General features: G+C 36.6%; 1 protein-coding gene and 1 long non-coding RNA gene across 2 annotated transcripts in view; both read left to right on the top strand.

The window, feature by feature from the left end:
• Positions 1 to 17,210, top strand: part of PPFIA1 (PTPRF interacting protein alpha 1) — a 2,891,353-nt gene that overhangs the window by 2,662,615 nt on the left and 211,528 nt on the right. The gene's annotated exons all lie outside the window — the stretch shown is intronic.
• On the top strand, positions 8,661 to 9,210 carry LOC122811005. Its single transcript, XR_006366188.1, has 2 exons — positions 8,661 to 9,089; positions 9,144 to 9,210. It is a non-coding gene; the product is annotated as an uncharacterized LOC122811005 (long non-coding RNA).

The following is a 17,210-nucleotide window of genomic DNA, read 5'->3' as shown; positions in this document are numbered from 1 at the left end:
TCGATATAAAAACAACTAGGTACACATCCTGCTGTGATCTGCATGCATTAATGGGGCAGTCTTTGTTTTATATTTGAAATTCTGCAGAAATAAATATAAAATAAAAATAAATAAATAAAAAAATATAGATATTACATAAAGCAGCACAGTTCTCTTGGACTTTTAGTTCAAGGTGTGTATTCTTATGTATGATCTTCAAGGAATTTTCTTGTAACCCTTAAACTCACCCTTTGTGGATGCCTGACATCCATGTTGTCCCACAAGTACCATCCTAATGGTTCATACATCCTTCCATGCATTAGACAGATTACACAACTTACAGGAATGTGGATGTCTCCATCCTTCCTGCTGCATGCTGTGGCACATACCACTGCTATATGATAGCTGTGCATTGGGCTACCTTCCCTCTCTCCCTCCGGGATCAGCCAGTCAACACCACTGTTCATGGTCAGCATCTGCATTTACTTATTCCTGCGTTGTCCAGCTTGTACTCAAGGCTTTACCCGTCTGCACTGCAAAGCATCTGCTGAACATGTTTCTAACCTTTCCTTAAGAAGTGCCCATATCGCTTGCCCTACTTGTGAAGTCTGATTGACTGATCTGTAGCTACAGTCTTCTTTGCTGCTTTGGTGTGTGCATCTCTGTGTTTTGCAGGAATGCTTGCTGCTGTTGTATAGGGGATATGTTGCTTTTGTAGACAGTCCCATTAGATGTTCTGCTGCTTCTTTTCACTTTTTGATTCATATAATCTGTTAGAACATTTTCTTTTTTTGAATGCATTCAAGCCCGAGTCATTTTCTTCCTGTATCTATAGCAGCTCTGAAACCCTTTTTGCCTTGTGTTAGTGATACCAGGCTACTTGTACTGACTATCTGCATTTGTTGCTTTCCTTTTGAACACTCATGTAGTTTTTTTAAATCTTTAATTTTCACTTATTATCATTGTATTTCTGCAGTCCTCCATCTGGTGAGCTAATTTCACAACCTTCTGTTTTTTCTGTTGCTCCAGCCTCTGTCCACCATTTCCTGAGTATGCAGTTGGTGACCCCATTGGTAGAGGGGTGTTCACAAGCCTCCCAACATGATGGGGGGGGGGGTATTTACCCCAGTGCAGCATTCCTGGAGGAGCTTCAGATAATGCAGATTCCAGTGCACAAAAAGCCAGTGTGGTCTGCTTCTGCTCCTGTTTGTGTTGACCTTGTAATGGCATCAGTCCATACTGGGTTTACACTGTCACGTGACTCTAACAAAGGCATTCAGCATCCTTCTCCTGCTGATGTTAAAGCAGAGTGAAGTGTAATTAAAAAAATGACTAACAGAGTAGTAAAAGAGGGTGGAAAATTAATTGTGTGAAATAAAACTGTCTGAAATGATTATGATTTATTAAACAACACATCAAAAGTGCTGTGTCACAAGTTAGGCTTGAAGCATTTGTGTTTGGTATCTTTTGTCAGCATAAATATGCAAGTAAATATATAAATGACTGCATAGTTCAAAGCAATGCGATCTAAAGCTGATTCTGTCTTGGCTCAAGAGCGTTTGTCACTGGTTCAAGATCAGTGTAAACAAGTCTCTGTAGGTACTGTTTGTTAGGAGATTAGTTTGCAACATGTGGGAGGTTTAAAAAGTTTAAAACCAGGCGATAATATTACTGACTTGGGTAGATACATTTGCAAAGAGTTTCACTTCGACCATTGTCTGTCCACCATTGTGTTCAAATGAGAGAGCATGTTTGTTCATGTGAGCCATTTCAGGTAGAAGGATGCTCACCTTATTTCTGCTAAAGTGTCCTGTAGGACTGTTCATCGTGTAAATTCAGCTTTTTGGTTTTATTTGTCAAAGCAAGTGACCCACTTAAAGAATATATATGTGTACTGAAGCAAAAACTAAAATTGGGAATTAGATTACAAAAGTCATCACTCACTGTTCTCTTTGTTGTTTTGAATATTACAGGAAGACTTCTGTCTTCTGTAGAAATGTTAAAATATTCTTTATAAGTGAATTAATATTCAGTCTGAGAACCGTGCAGTGTATTTTATTTATTTATTTTTTTTTACCGTCTGAGAACCGTGCCGTGTATTTTATTTATTTTTTACTGTCTGAGAACCGTGCAGTGTATTTTATTTATTTATTTGTTTTACTGTCTGAGAACCGTGCAGTGTATTTTATTTATTTATTTTTTACTGTCTGAGAACCGTGCAGTGTATTTTATTTATTTATTTGTTTTACTGTCTGAGAACCGTGCAGTGTATTTTATTTATTTATTTTTTACTGTCTGAGAACCGTGCAGTGTATTTTATTTATTTATTTGTTTTACTGTCTGGGAACCGTGCAGTGTATTTTATTTATTTATTTTTTACTGTCTGAGAACCGTGCAGTGTATTTTATTTATTTATTTTTTTACTGTCTGAGAACCGTGCAGTGTATTTTATTTATTTATTGTTTTACTGTCTGAGAACTGTGCCGTGTATTTTATTTATTTATTTTTACTGTACTTTAGGCGTGCTGATTCTTACTTCACCAATTTATTTGATGTTTCTACACATGATAGCACAAACATGGCTGTGTTCCACCCAAGTCTCAGTTGCTTATATATTTCATTGTTCTACGTTTTAAAGTATTCATCCTATATGTTCGTGTAGTTCATTAAGCATTGCACAGATGTAGTCATGTTATTAAGCAGGACACTTACCCTGCATACCTGATACAGCCTCTCTTGATAAACGTGGGCATTCTTTGTATTGCCTCTGACTTTGGTATTAGCTGGAAAGGAGCCTTGATCTAGCCCACTTAACAAATGCGTGAAATCAAGTGTTGGTGTAGTGGTGTGTTTGGCACTGACGGTATGCATTTCTTCTTCCCTGCTCTCTGCTGCTTGACTTTCTCTTACACCTGTTTATCTCTTGCTCTGTATGGAAACGGTGCCATTCATTTCAGTGGAAACTTAGTTTTTTCACAACATTAAAGTTTCTTTGGTCAGTCAGCTGTATGCAGTAAGTGAATCTTGAGTTTCTTCGCTGTTAGGATACATAGTTGATATATTTAAAGTCATAAGGCTCCCTCTTGCAAAAAAAAAAAAAATTTTTTTTCTTTTAACATTTCCTTTGGTAGGGTTAATGTCAACGAAATATTTTCCCTATATGAAGTAGTCCTTTAGTCCAAATTGACTATTCGTTATAGGCCTTATATACATACATACGTAAAATACAATTGTATATGTGTGTGTATGTATATATATATATATATATATATATATATATATATATACATACACACACACACACACACACACACACACACACACACACACATTTATTATTTATATGTATATATACGGTTTCCTTTCACAAGATCGAATTACTGAAAACTCGAAATTCATAAGGTCGAAGCCAGAAGCTCGAGTTTTCAGTAACTCAAAATTCTGCAGGGGAACAAAAACAACTGAAAAACAATTTTCCAAGGTTTTTGCAGGGGGGGCAAGCCCCCATACACCCCCCTTCTTAAATATACCAACTCTGACATCGCACTTCAGCAAAGAAAAGGGAATTCTCCTGTTCTGCACTATATGCATAAGCACACAATGGGAGATTGTCCACTCATCCGCTAAAGTCCGGTCACACAACTCTCATATTACACCAGGAACGATGCAGGGGGACCTAGCTCCCTGCACACATGTAAGTACATTTCTTTTTTTTTTTTTTACTTTTACAGCTTCCCTTTACAATTTTGAGTTACTGAAAACTGCAGATTCTGGGCTCAAGCTTATGAATTTTGAGCTTTCTGTAATTCGATCTTGTAAAGGGGAACCATGTATAAATCTGTAGACCTGCATTTGTATATATATGTGTGTGTGGGTCTACTTTGTTTCATTGAATTTCATTTCACCCCGACCACATAGCTGAAAACACAAATTACTGAAAACTCATTTCACTGAACTGCAGTTAGTATATATGGCACTGTGTAAGGCAAGTGAAAGGTATATGCCCTTTTCCCCATTGTAGTGCGATCCTGGAGTTAGGGGTGTGGGGAGCGTATATATGTGTGTGTGTGTATATACACACATACATACATACACATGTATGCATACATATATTCATGTATATATGTGCATGTGTGTGCAAATATGTATGTGTGTGTATATATATATATATCACATATGTATCCTCTCTCATACAAGTATAGAAACTTCCCTAGTTTCAGCTCCTAGCTCTCACTTCTTTCTCTCTCCTCTTAACTGAAATGGATAGTCTGGATGGAGTATCAGTATACCAGAAGCAGTATTAATAGTTATGTATCCTATATAATGTTTAAGATCAATGTACTTTACTGTACTAAATCTCCTCTATAGCATTATTCTAGTATAGGAAACGTATTTGTTTTGTTTTGTTTTGTACCATAGTTCTATGCATTGTCTATTTTTTACCTCGATCTACTATATCTATGCATTATATTATTGTCACTGTGGAGCTTTTCTCCCCGGGCCTCCGCTGAAAATGGACATGTATCCAGTCGGACTTTCCCGGTCAACAAATGTAAAATAAATAAATATATATATATATATATATATATATATATATATATATATATACATATTTATTTTATTTTACATTTATTTGCTGGGTTAGTGTGACTGGGCCAGTGGCCCTTTTTCAGCAGAGACCCAGGAGGAAAAGCTCCACGAAAGGAAAAGAAGAAGCCATCCGAATGAACAAGTAAAAGTAGACATACGTAAAAAGAATGGAAATAAGAAGCTATCCGAATGAGCAAGTAAAGGTAGACATACGTAAAAAGAATGGAAATAAGAAGCTATCCGAATGAGCAAGTAAAGGTAGGCATACGTAAAAAGAATGGAAATAAGAAGCTATCCGAATGAGCAAGTAAAGGTAGACATACGTAAAAAGAATGGAAATAAGAAGCTATCCGAATGAACAAGTAAAGGTAGACATACGTAAAAAGAATGGAAATAAGAAGCTATCCGAATGAGCAAGTAAAGGTAGACATACGTAAAAAGAATGGAAATAAGAAGCTATCCGAATGAACAAGTAAAAGTAGACATACGTAAAAAGAATGGAAATAAGAAGCTATCCGAATGAGCAAGTAAAGGTAGACATACGTAAAAAGAATGGAAATAAGAAGCTATCCGAATGAGCAAGTAAAGGTAGTCATACGTAAAAAGAATGGAAATAAGAAGCTATCCGAATGAGCAAGTAAAGGTAGACATACGTAAAAAGAATGGAAATAAGAAGCTATCCGAATGAACAAGTAAAAGTAGACATACGTAAAAAGAATGGAAATAAGAAGCTTTCCGAATGAACAAGTAAAAGTAGACATACGTAAAAAGAATGGAAATAAGAAGCTATCTGAATGAGCAAGTAAAGGTAGACATACGTAAAAAGAATGGAAATAAGAAGCCATCTGAATGAGCAAGTAAAGGTAGACATACGTAAAAAGAATGGAAATAAGAAGCTATCTGAATGAGCAAGTAAAGGTAGACATACGTAAAAAGAATGGAAATAAGAAGCTATCCGAATGAGCAAGTAAAGGTAGACATACGTAAAAAGAATGGAAATAAGAAGCTATCCGAATGAACAAGTAAAGGTAGACATACGTAAAAAGAATGGAAATAAGAAGCTTTCCGAATGAACAAGTAAAAGTAGACATAAGTAAAAAGAATGGAAATAAGAAGCTATCCGAATGAGCAAGTAAAGGTAGACATACGTAAAAGGAATGGAAATAAGAAGTTATCCGAATGAGCAAGTAAAGGTAGACATACGTAAAAAGAATGGAAATAAGAAGCTATCCGAATGAGCAAGTAAAGGTAGACATACATAAAAGAATGGAAATAAGAAGCTATCCGAATGAGCAAGTAAAGGTAGACATACGAAAAGAATGGAAATAAGAAGCTATCCGAATGAACAAGTAAAGGTAGACATACGTAAAAGAATGGAAATAAGAAGCTATCCGAATGAGCAAGTAAAGGTAGACATACGTAAAAGAATGGAAATAAGAAGCTATCCGAATGAGCAAGTAAAGGTAGACATACGAAAAGAATGGAAATAAGAAGCTATCCGAATGAGCAAGTAAAGGTAGACATACGAAAAGAATGGAAATAAGAAGCTATCCGAATGAGCAAGTAAAGTAGACATACGTAAAAGAATGGAAATAAGAAGCTATCTGAATGAGCAAGTAAAGGTAGACATACGAAAAAGAATGGAAATAAGAAGCTATCCGAATGAGCAAGTAAAGTAGACATACGTAAAGAATGGAAATAAGAAGCTATCCGAATGAACAAGTAAAGGTAGACGTACGTAAAAAGAATGGAAATAAGAAGCTATCCGAATGAGCAAGTAAAGGTAGACATACGTAAAAAGAATGGAAATAAGAAGCTATCCGAATGAGCAAGTAAAGGTAGACATACGTAAAAAGAATGGAAATAAGAAGCTATCCGAATGAGCAAGTAAAGGTAGACATAATGTAAAAAGAATGGAAATAAGAAGCTATCCGAATGAACAAGTAAAAGTAGACATACGTAAAAAGAATGGAAATAAGAAGCTATCCGAATGAACAAGTAAAGGTAGACATACGTAAAAAGAATGGAAATAAGAAGCTATCCGAATGAGCAAGTAAAAGTAGACATACGTAAAAAGAATGGAAATAAGAAGCTATCCGAATGAACAAGTAAAGGTAGACATACGTAAAAAGAATGGAAATAAGAAGCTATCCGAATGAGCAAGTAAAGGTAGACATACGTAAAAAGAATGGAAATAAGAAGCTATCCGAATGAGCAAGTAAAGGTAGACATACGAAAAGAATGGAAATAAGAAGCTATCCGAATGAGCAAGTAAAGGTAGACATACGTAAAAAGAATGGAAATAAGAAGCTATCCGAATGAGCAAGTAAAGGTAGACATACGTAAAAAGAATGGAAATAAGAAGCTATCCGAATGAGCAAGTAAAGGTAGACATACGTAAAAAGAATGGAAATAAGAAGCTATCCGAATGAGCAAGTAAAGGTAGACATACGTGAAAAGAATGGAAATAAGAAGCTATCCGAATGAGCAAGTAAAGGTAGACATACGTAAAAAGAATGGAAATAAGAAGCTATCCGAATGAGCAAGTAAAGGTAGACATACGTAAAAAGAATGGAAATAAGAAGCTATCCGAATGAGCAAGTAAAGGTAGACATACGAAAAAGAATGGAAATAAGAAGCTATCCGAATGAACAAGTAAAGGTAGACATACGTAAAAGAATGGAAATAAGAAGCTATCCGAATGAGCAAGTAAAGGTAGACATACGTAAAAAGAATGGAAATAAGAAGCTATCCGAATGAGCAAGTAAAGGTAGACATACGTAAAAAGAATGGAAATAAGAAGCTATCCGAATGAACAAGTAAAAGTAGACATACGTAAAAAGAATGGAAATAAGAAGCTATCCGAATGAGCAAGTAAAAGTAGACATACGTAAAAAGAATGGAAATAAGAAGCTATCCGAATGAACAAGTAAAGGTAGACATACGTAAAAAGAATGGAAATAAGAAGCTATCCGAATGAGCAAGTAAAGGTAGACATACGTAAAAAGAATGGAAATAAGAAGCTATCCGAATGAGCAAGTAAAGGTAGACATACGTAAAAAGAATGGAAATAAGAAGCTGTCCGAATGAACAAGTAAAGGTAGACATACGAAAAGAATGGAAATAAGAAGCTATCCGAATGAGCAAGTAAAGGTAGACATACGTAAAAAGAATGGAAATAAGAAGCTATCCGAATGAGCAAGTAAAGGTAGACATACGTAAAAAGAATGGAAATAAGAAGCTATCCGAATGAGCAAGTAAAGGTAGACATACGTAAAAAGAATGGAAATAAGAAGCTATCCGAATGAGCAAGTAAAGGTAGACATACGAAAAAGAATGGAAATAAGAAGCTATCCGAATGAACAAGTAAAGGTAGACATACGTTAAAAGAATGGAAATAAGAAGCTATCCGAATGAACAAGTAAAGGTAGACATACGAAAAAGAATGGAAATAAGAAGCTATCCGAATGAGCAAGTAAAGGTAGACATAATGAAAAGAATGGAAATAAGAAGCTATCCGAATGAGCAAGTAAAGGTAGACATACGTAAAAAGAATGGAAATAAGAAGCTATCCGAATGAGCAAGTAAAGGTAGACATACGTTAAAGAATGGAAATAAGAAGCTATCCGAATGAGCAAGTAAAGGTAGACATACGTAAAAAGAATGGAAATAAGAAGCTATCCGAATGAGCAAGTAAAGGTAGACATACGTAAAAAGAATGGAAATAAGAAGCTATCCGAATGAGCAAGTAAAGGTAGACATACGTAAAAAGAATGGAAATAAGAAGCTATCCGAATGAGCAAGTAAAGGTAGACATACGTAAAAAGAATGGAAATAAGAAGCTGTCCGAATGAACAAGTAAAGGTAGACATACGTAAAAAGAATGGAAATAAGAAGCTATGCGAATGAGCAAGTAAAGGTAGACATACGTAAAAAGAATGGAAATAAGAAGCTATCCGAATGAGCAAGTAAAGGTAGACATACGAAAAGAATGGAAATAAGAAGCTATCCGAATGAGCAAGTAAAGGTAGACATACGAAAAAGAATGGAAATAAGAAGCTATCCGAATGAGCAAGTAAAGGTAGACATACGTAAAAGGAATGGAAATAAGAAGCTATCCGAATGAGCAAGTAAAGGTAGACATACGTAAAAAGAATGGAAATAAGAAGCTATCCGAATGAACAAGTAAAGGTAGACATACGTAAAAAGAATGGAAATAAGAAGCTATCCGAATGAGCAAGTAAAGGTAGACATACGTAAAAAGAATGGAAATAAGAAGCTATCCGAATGAGCAAGTAAAGGTAGACATACGTAAAAAGAATGGAAATAAGAAGCTATCCGAATGAACAAGTAAAGGTAGACATACGTAAAAGAATGGAAATAAGAAGCTATCCGAATGAGCAAGTAAAGGTAGACATACGTAAAAAGAATGGAAATAAGAAGCTATCCGAATGAGCAAGTAAAGGTAGACATACGTAAAAAGAATGGAAATAAGAAGCTATCCGAATGAGCAAGTAAAGGTAGACATAATGAAAAGAATGGAAATAAGAAGCTATCCGAATGAGCAAGTAAAGGTAGACATACGTAAAAAGAATGGAAATAAGAAGCTATCCGAATGAGCAAGTAAAGGTAGACATACGTGAAAAAGAATGGAAATAAGAAGCTATCCGAATGAGCAAGTAAAGGTAGACATACGTAAAAGAATGGAAATAAGAAGCTGTCCGAATGAGCAAGTAAAGGTAGACATAAGTAAAAAGAATGGAAATAAGAAGCTATCCGAATGAGCAAGTAAAGGTAGACATACGTAAAAAGAATGGAAATAAGAAGCTATCCGAATGAGCAAGTAAAGGTAGACATAATGTAAAAGAATGGAAATAAGAAGCTATCCGAATGAGCAAGTAAAGGTAGACATACGTAAAAAGAATGGAAATAAGAAGCTATCCGAATGAGCAAGTAAAGGTAGACATACGTAAAAAGAATGGAAATAAGAAGCTATCCGAATGAGCAAGTAAAGGTAGACATACGTGAAAAGAATGGAAATAAGAAGCTATAAGAATGTGCAAGTAACGGTAGACATACGTAAAAAGAATGGAAATAAGAAGCTGTCCGAATGAACAAGTAAAGGTAGACATACGTAAAAAGAATGGAAATAAGAAGCTATCCGAATGAGCAAGTAAAAGTAGACATACGTAAAAAGAATGGAAATAAGAAGCTATCCGAATGAGCAAGTAAAGGTAGACATACGTAAAAAGAATGGAAATAAGAAGCTATCCGAATGAGCAAGTAAAGTAGACATAATGTAAAAAGAATGGAAATAAGAAGCTATCCAAATGAACAAGTAAAAGTAGACATACGTAAAAAGAATGGAAATAAGAAGCTATCCGAATGAGCAAGTAAAGGTAGACATACGTAAAAAGAATGGAAATAAGAAGCTATCCGAATGAGCAAGTAAAGGTAGACATAATGAAAAGAATGGAAATAAGAAGCTACCCGAATGAGCAAGTAAAGGTAGACATATGTAAAAAGAATGGAAATAAGAAGCTATCCGAATGAGCAAGTAAAGGTAGACATACGTAAAAAGAATGGAAATAAGAAGCTATCCGAATGAGCAAGTAAAGGTAGACATACGTAAAAAGAATGGAAATAAGAAGCTATCCGAATGAGCAAGTAAAGGTAGACATACGTAAAGAATGGAAATAAGAAGCTATGCGAATGAGCAAGTAAAAGTAGACATACGTGAAAAGAATGGAAATAAGAAGCTATCTGAATGAGCAAGTAAAGGTAGACTAACGTAAAAAGAATGGAAATAAGAAGCTATCCGAATGAGCAAGTAAAGGTAGACATACGTAAAAAGAATGGAAATAAGAAGCTATCCGAATGAGCAAGTAAAGGTAGACATACGTAAAAAGAATGGAAATAAGAAGCTATCCGAATGAGCAAGTAAAAGTAGACATAATGAAAAAGAATGGAAATAAGAAGCTATCCGAATGAACAAGTAAAAGTAGACATACGTAAAAAGAATGGAAATAAGAAGCTATCCGAATGAGCAAGTAAAGGTAGACATACGAAAAAGAATGGAAATAAGAAGCTATCCGAATGAGCAAGTAAAGGTAGACATACGTAAAAAGAATGGAAATAAGAAGCTATCCGAATGAGCAAGTAAAGGTAGACATACGTAAAAGAATGGAAATAAGAAGCTATCCGAATGAGCAAGTAAAGGTAGACATACGTAAAAAGAATGGAAATAAGAAGCTATCCGAATGAGCAAGTAAAGGTAGACATACGTAAAAAGAATGGAAATAAGAAGCTATCCGAATGAGCAAGTAAAGGTAGACATACGTGAAAAGAATGGAAATAAGAAGCTATCCGAATGAGCAAGTAAAGGTAGACATACGTAAAAAAGAATGGAAATAAGAAGCTATCCGAATGAGCAAGTAAAGGTAGACATACGTAAAAGGAATGGAAATAAGAAGTTATCCGAATGAGCAAGTAAAGGTAGACATACGTAAAAGAATGGAAATAAGAAGCTATCCGAATGAGCAAGTAAAGGTAGACATACGTAAAAAAGAATGGAAATAAGAAGCTATCCGAATGAGCAAGTAAAGGTAGACATACGTAAAAGAATGGAAATAAGAAGCTATCCGAATGAGCAAGTAAAGGTAGACATAATGAAAAGAATGGAAATAAGAAGCTATCCGAATGAGCAAGTAAAGGTAGACATACGTAAAAAGAATGGAAATAAGAAGCTATCCGAATGAGCAAGTAAAGGTAGACATAATGTAAAAAGAATGGAAATAAGAAGCTATCCGAATGAGCAAGTAAAGGTAGACATACGTAAAAAGAATGGAAATAAGAAGCTATCCGAATGAGCAAGTAAAGGTAGACATACGTAAAAAGAATGGAAATAAGAAGCTATCCGAATGAGCAAGTAAAGGTAGACATACGTAAAAAGAATGGAAATAAGAAGCTATCCGAATGAACAAGTAAAAGTAGACATATGTAAAAAGAATGGAAATAAGAAGCTATCCGAATGAGCAAGTAAAGGTAGACATACGTAAAAAGAATGGAAATAAGATGAAGTACATATTAGTAAAAAATGCATTATGTAAAAAAACAGGTATACCAGTATGCAGTAAGACCTTGTACAAAAAAAATCAAGCATGTTATATATACAAGTCAGTATGTGTAGATACAAGAAGCTTTGTCTGGACAAAGTAAAGATAAGTTGTATAGCAGGGCAAATTATCCAGGGGTGATACAGGAACTGAGCCAGCTGATGGCTAGATGCTCTTTAAGAAGTAGTTTGAATTTAGAGGTGGAGGGGTGTTAAGAATGAGTTGAGGAGTGCAGTTCCACATTTTTGCTATGTTTCATGAAAATAAGGATGTACCAGAAGAATTATTGGCTTTACTAACTTGTAATAGCAGTTTATTAGGTGAGCAGAGGGAGCAAGTAATGTAAGTATGTACTAGGTGTGTTAGAGCAGGACAGGCGTTAGGCTGGTATAGGATGCAGTGGGCAGTAGCTAGCTGGTTAAGTGTTAGTATGTTTGGAAGTTCAAGCCAGCTTAATTGTTTCAGGGCATTACAGCGGTGGATTCTATTGTGTAGGCCAGCAGCAAAACAGGCAATTTTGTGGTAGCATGTCTCAAGTTTAGATAAGTCAGTCTTTCTGAGATTTGAGAAAATGGGTGAAGTGTATAGTAGAGTGGAGAGGAGGTGTGTTCTGGCAGTTACTTGTCTAGTTGATGAGGTGAGGAATGTTCTAGACCTATGTAGACATCCAAGTTTAATATGTACTTTTTTAATGGTGAGGGCAATGTGTTTGTCATATTTCAGGCCGCAATCTACTGTGATACCAAGTAATTGTTTGCTATCTATTGGTTCACTTATAGTTCCATTGATAGAAAGTATGTGCATTGATGAAGGGAAGTATGGGGGTTTATTATTTGAAAATATCATAAGCTTAGTCTTGTTTGGGTTTAATGAGAGTTGTCTTTTTTTAGGAAAAGTTCTGTGTCTGTGAATGCAGATTGAGTCTTGGATAGGAGATCCTGTAGGCAGGATGCTGCACAGATAACAGTGGAATCATCTGCATACTGTATAATTGTGGAATGGAAAGAGGTGCAGCTAAGGTTGTTTGTAAAGATGGAGAACAGTAGGGGGCGAGAATACATCCCTGTGGGACTCCCAATAGTGATGGGTAGAAGAGTAGAGGTTTCATTTTTCCATATTACTGATTTTTGTCAATCGGTCAAATAGCTATGGAACCAGGTAATAGAAGCTAGAGAAAAACAAAAAGATGCTAAGTCAAGTAGTAGTCTTTGATGTCATACAGTGTCAAATGCTTTTGACATATCTAAGAAGATGGAAGAGACAAGTCGGTTACTATTTCTATGGAGATTGATAGTGTTAGTGAAACTTAGGAGGGCTGTGGTGGTATTGAGTTTAGGTCTGAAACCATGTTGGGAAGTGGAAATTAGGTTGTTTTGTATGAAGTGGGACAGTAGTTGAGTGTGTATGCATTTTCCTAGTATTTTGCTAAGAGGGGAGAGTATGGCAATGGGTCTTTAGTTGGATAACTCGGTGGATTCACCACCTTTGTGTAGGGGTATTATTTAGGAAATTTTTCAGAGTTTTGGTACATAATGTTAAATGACTGAGCGATTTATTAGTATGGAGAGAGGGTAGGAGATAGTCTGATGCTAGTCGAATAAATTCACTTGGGAGTTGATCTACAGCTACTCTAGTGGGTTGCAGCTGGAGGAGGAGTTTTGATACAAGAAGTTGGTACAGGCTGAGATGAGAAGGCTGTGGGAAGGTGATCGGCCATCGAGAGAACGATAAGAAGACTAAAGCCAGAATAGAGTTTATCGAATATGTGTTGAATTGGGTTGCTGTGCTTATCTTGGTGTTTAAATTTGCTAGGAGAGGGGGTAGTAGTTTGTCCAGGATTTAAGAGGAGTTTGATAATTAGCCAGAATTTTTGTGGATTGTTTTTATGTTTTTGTTGTAATGTTATGTAGTATGATTTTTTGTCTGATCTAATCAAGTTTCTTGGCTAGGTTGTGCAGTTGACGGTATTTGTGGAGGGAGGCTTCAGTATTGCAAGTCTGATATGTGTGCCAAGCTTTATCTCTTTGTTTCATAGTGTTTGTGCTGTCTGTTGTTAGCCAGGGTGCTGGTGTAGATTTGCAGCATCTTCTATGAATAGGAGCATGGGTGTCTAGGATGTTGAGGAAAGAGGTATTGAAATATGCAACAGCCTCATCCAAGGAAAGTTGTTTCAAAGGGGACCAGTTGTAATATTGAAGGAGATAGTTGAATGTACCTGTGGAGAAATGTTTTTTGGGTGGATACATTTATAGATAGTGTTTTTGGTAAGTTAGTTTTGTGTTTGATAAGGTAGGTGGGGGAATGGTCACTTAGGGAGTCAAGAAGGCAACCGGATTGTGAGTATAGGTGTGGACGATTGGCGAGTACCCAGTTTAGTATTGATTGTCTATTGCTGTGTTTGTCAATTCAAGTTGAAGTAGATATGAGTTGAGTAAAACCTAAAAAATTGATATGATTGGTGGGGTTAATGGAAGTGCAGGTAGCCCAGTCAAAGTTAAACTGTTTCATGATTTAAGGTAGTGGGTGCCCAACTAAGTAGGTTTTCTATTAATTTAGTGTTGCTGCCAGGGTGAAGATATACTGCTGTGATTATAACGGCCTTGTTCAGGTTACGCTGAAGACGTGAGATGAGAATTTCCAGGTCAGAGGTGACGATACACTGCTGTGATTATAACGGCCTTGTTCAGGTTACGCTGAAGACGTGAGATGAGAATTTCCAGGTCAGAGGTGACGATACACTGCTGTGATTATAATGGCCTTGTTCAGGTTAAGCTGAAGACGTGAGATGAGAATTTCCAGGTCAGAGGTGACGATATACTGCTGTGATTATAACGGCCTTGTTCAGGTTACGCTGAAGACGTGAGATGAGAATTTCCAGGTCAGAGAGTTGGGGTGAGTTAATAGAAAGATGTTGCATATGTAGGTAGCTTTTATATACGAGTGCCACTCCTCCACCTCATTTGTTTTGCTGTCAGTTGTAAGGATGTTATATTCCTGAGGTAGAAATTTTTCACTTTTGTTATTGTTCTTGAACCAGTTCTCGTAACTGTTACAATGTCAGGGAGTAAAGTGAAAAGAGTCACTCCAGGTCTCAGTAACTGTTACAATGTCAGGAGTAAAGTGAAAGAGTCACTCCAGGTCTCGTAACTGTTACAATGTCAGGGAGTAAAGTGAGAGTCACTCCAGGTCTCGGTAACTGTTACAATGTCAGGGGAGTAAAGTGAAAGAGTAACTCCAGGTCTCGGTAACTGTTACAATGTCAGGGGAGTAAAGTGAAAGAGTCACTTGAAAGTCAGATGATTTGTTAAGTCTACTTCTGATATTGATGTTTAGAAAAAATAGGCCAGAGTTGCTTTGAATTATGGGGGTTTATTGGAAATTTTGAGTTAACTTGTTGGAGAGGTGAATGGATAGTTGGGTTGGGGCCTGGATTAATGTGCATATCACCACATAGATATAGGTAAGATTTGAGTAAGAAGCAGAGTAGAGTGTTTTTTGCTGAGTCAGTAGTATTTGTGTAGGATGTGTGGGAGTGTGTAGGTAGTGAAATATCTTAGTGTGAATAGGTGGATGGGTGTGCTTTCAATTAATTGTGATTATATGTTAAAGTGGGTGAATAGTAGGATGGAATAGAGTGTATGTGAATGGTGGGTGAGTGTGTAGACAAGATTTGGAGGTTGTGCAAAGAGATAAGTTGATACGTTGTTGTGAGGAGAGTGAAGAGTAATCTAGTAGCCACATACATAGGAGATCCTGTAGGCAGGATGCTGCACAGATAACAGTGGAATCATCTGCATACTGTATAATTGTGGAATGGAAAGAGGTGCAGCTAAGGTTGTTTGTAAAGATGGAGAACAGTAGGGGGTGAGAATACATCCCTGTGGGACTCCCAATAGTGATGGGTAGAAGAGTAGAGGTTTCATTTTTCCATATTACTGATTTTTGTCAATCGGTCAAATAGCTATGGAACCAGGTAATAGAAGCTAGAGAAAAACAAAAAGATGCTAAATCAAGTAGTAGTCTTTGATGTCATACAGTGTCAAATGCTTTTGACATATCTAAGAAGATGGAAGAGACAAGTCGGTTACTATTTCTATGGAGATTGATAGTGTTAGTGAAACTTAGGAGGGCTGTGGTGGTATTGAGTTTAGGTCTGAAACCATGTTGGGAAGTGGAAATGAGGTTGTTTTGTATGAAGTGGGACAGTAGTTGAGTGTGTACGCATTTTCCTAGTATTTTGCTAAGAGGGGAGAGTATGGCAATGGGTCTTTAGTTGGATAACTCGCTGGATTCACCACCTTTGTGTAGGGGTATTATTTAGGAAACAGAGTTTTGGTACATAATGTTAAATGACTGAGCGATTTATTAGTATGGAGAGTGGGTAGGAGATAGTCTGATGCTAGTCGAATAAATTCACTTGGGAGTTGATCTACAGCTACTCTAGTGGGTTGCAGCTGGAGGAGGAGTTTTGATACAAGAAGTTGGTACAGGCTGAGATGAGAAGGCTATGGGAAGGTGATCGGCCATCGAGAGAACGATAAGAAGACTAAAGCCAGAATAGAGTTTATCGAATATGTGTTGAATTGGGTTGCTGTGCTTATCTTGGTGTTTAAATTTGCTAGGAGAGGGGGTAGTAGTTTGTCCAGGATTTAAGAGGAGTTTGATAATTAGCCAGAATTTTTGTGGATTGTTTTTATGTTTTTGTTGTAATGTTATGTAGTATGATTTTGTCTGATCTAATCAAGTTTCTTGGCTAGGTTGTGCAGTTGTATTTGTGGAGGAGGCTTCAGTATTGCAAGTCTGATATGTGTGCCAAGCTTTATCTCTTTGTTTCATAGTGTTTGTGCTGTCTGTTGTTAGCCAGGGTGCTGGTGTAGATTTGCAGCGTCTTCTATGAATAGGAGCATGGGTGTCTAGGATGTTGAGGAAAGAGGTATTGAAATATGCAACAGCCTCATCCAAGGAAAGTTGTTTCAAAGGGGACCAGTTGTAATATTGAAGGAGATAGTTGAATGTACCTGTGGAGAAATGTTTTTTGGGTGGATACATTTATAGATAGTGTTTTTGGTAAGTTAGTTTTGTGTTTGATAAGGTAGGTGGGGGAATGGTCACTTAGGGAGTCAAGAAGGCAACCGGATTGTGAGTATAGGTGTGGACGATTGGCGAGTACCCAGTTTAGTATTGATTGTCTATTGCTGTGTTTGTCAATTCAAGTTGGAGTGGATATGAGTTGAGTAAAACCTAAAAAATTGATATGATTGGTGGGGTTAATGGAAGTGCAGGTAGCCCAGTCAAAGTTAAACTGTTTCATGATTTAAGGTAGTGGGTGCCCAACTAAGTAGGTTTTCTATTAATTTAGTGTTGCTGCCAGGGTGAAGATATACTGCTGTGATTATAACGGCCTTGTTCAGGTTGCGCTGAAGACGTGAGATGAGAATTTCCAGGTCAGAGGTGACGATACACTGCTGTGATTATAACGGCCTTGTTCAGGTTACGCTGAAGACGTGAGATGAGAATTTCCAGGTC

This window comes from Protopterus annectens, chromosome 9.part0, assembly GCF_019279795.1.
Source record: "Protopterus annectens isolate FY-2018-M chromosome 9.part0, PAN1.0, whole genome shotgun sequence".
In the NCBI taxonomy this organism is placed as follows: Eukaryota; Metazoa; Chordata; order Ceratodontiformes; family Protopteridae; genus Protopterus; species Protopterus annectens.
The sequence above is the reverse complement of the archived record's forward strand: the minus strand, read 5'-3'. Positions and strand labels throughout refer to the sequence as shown.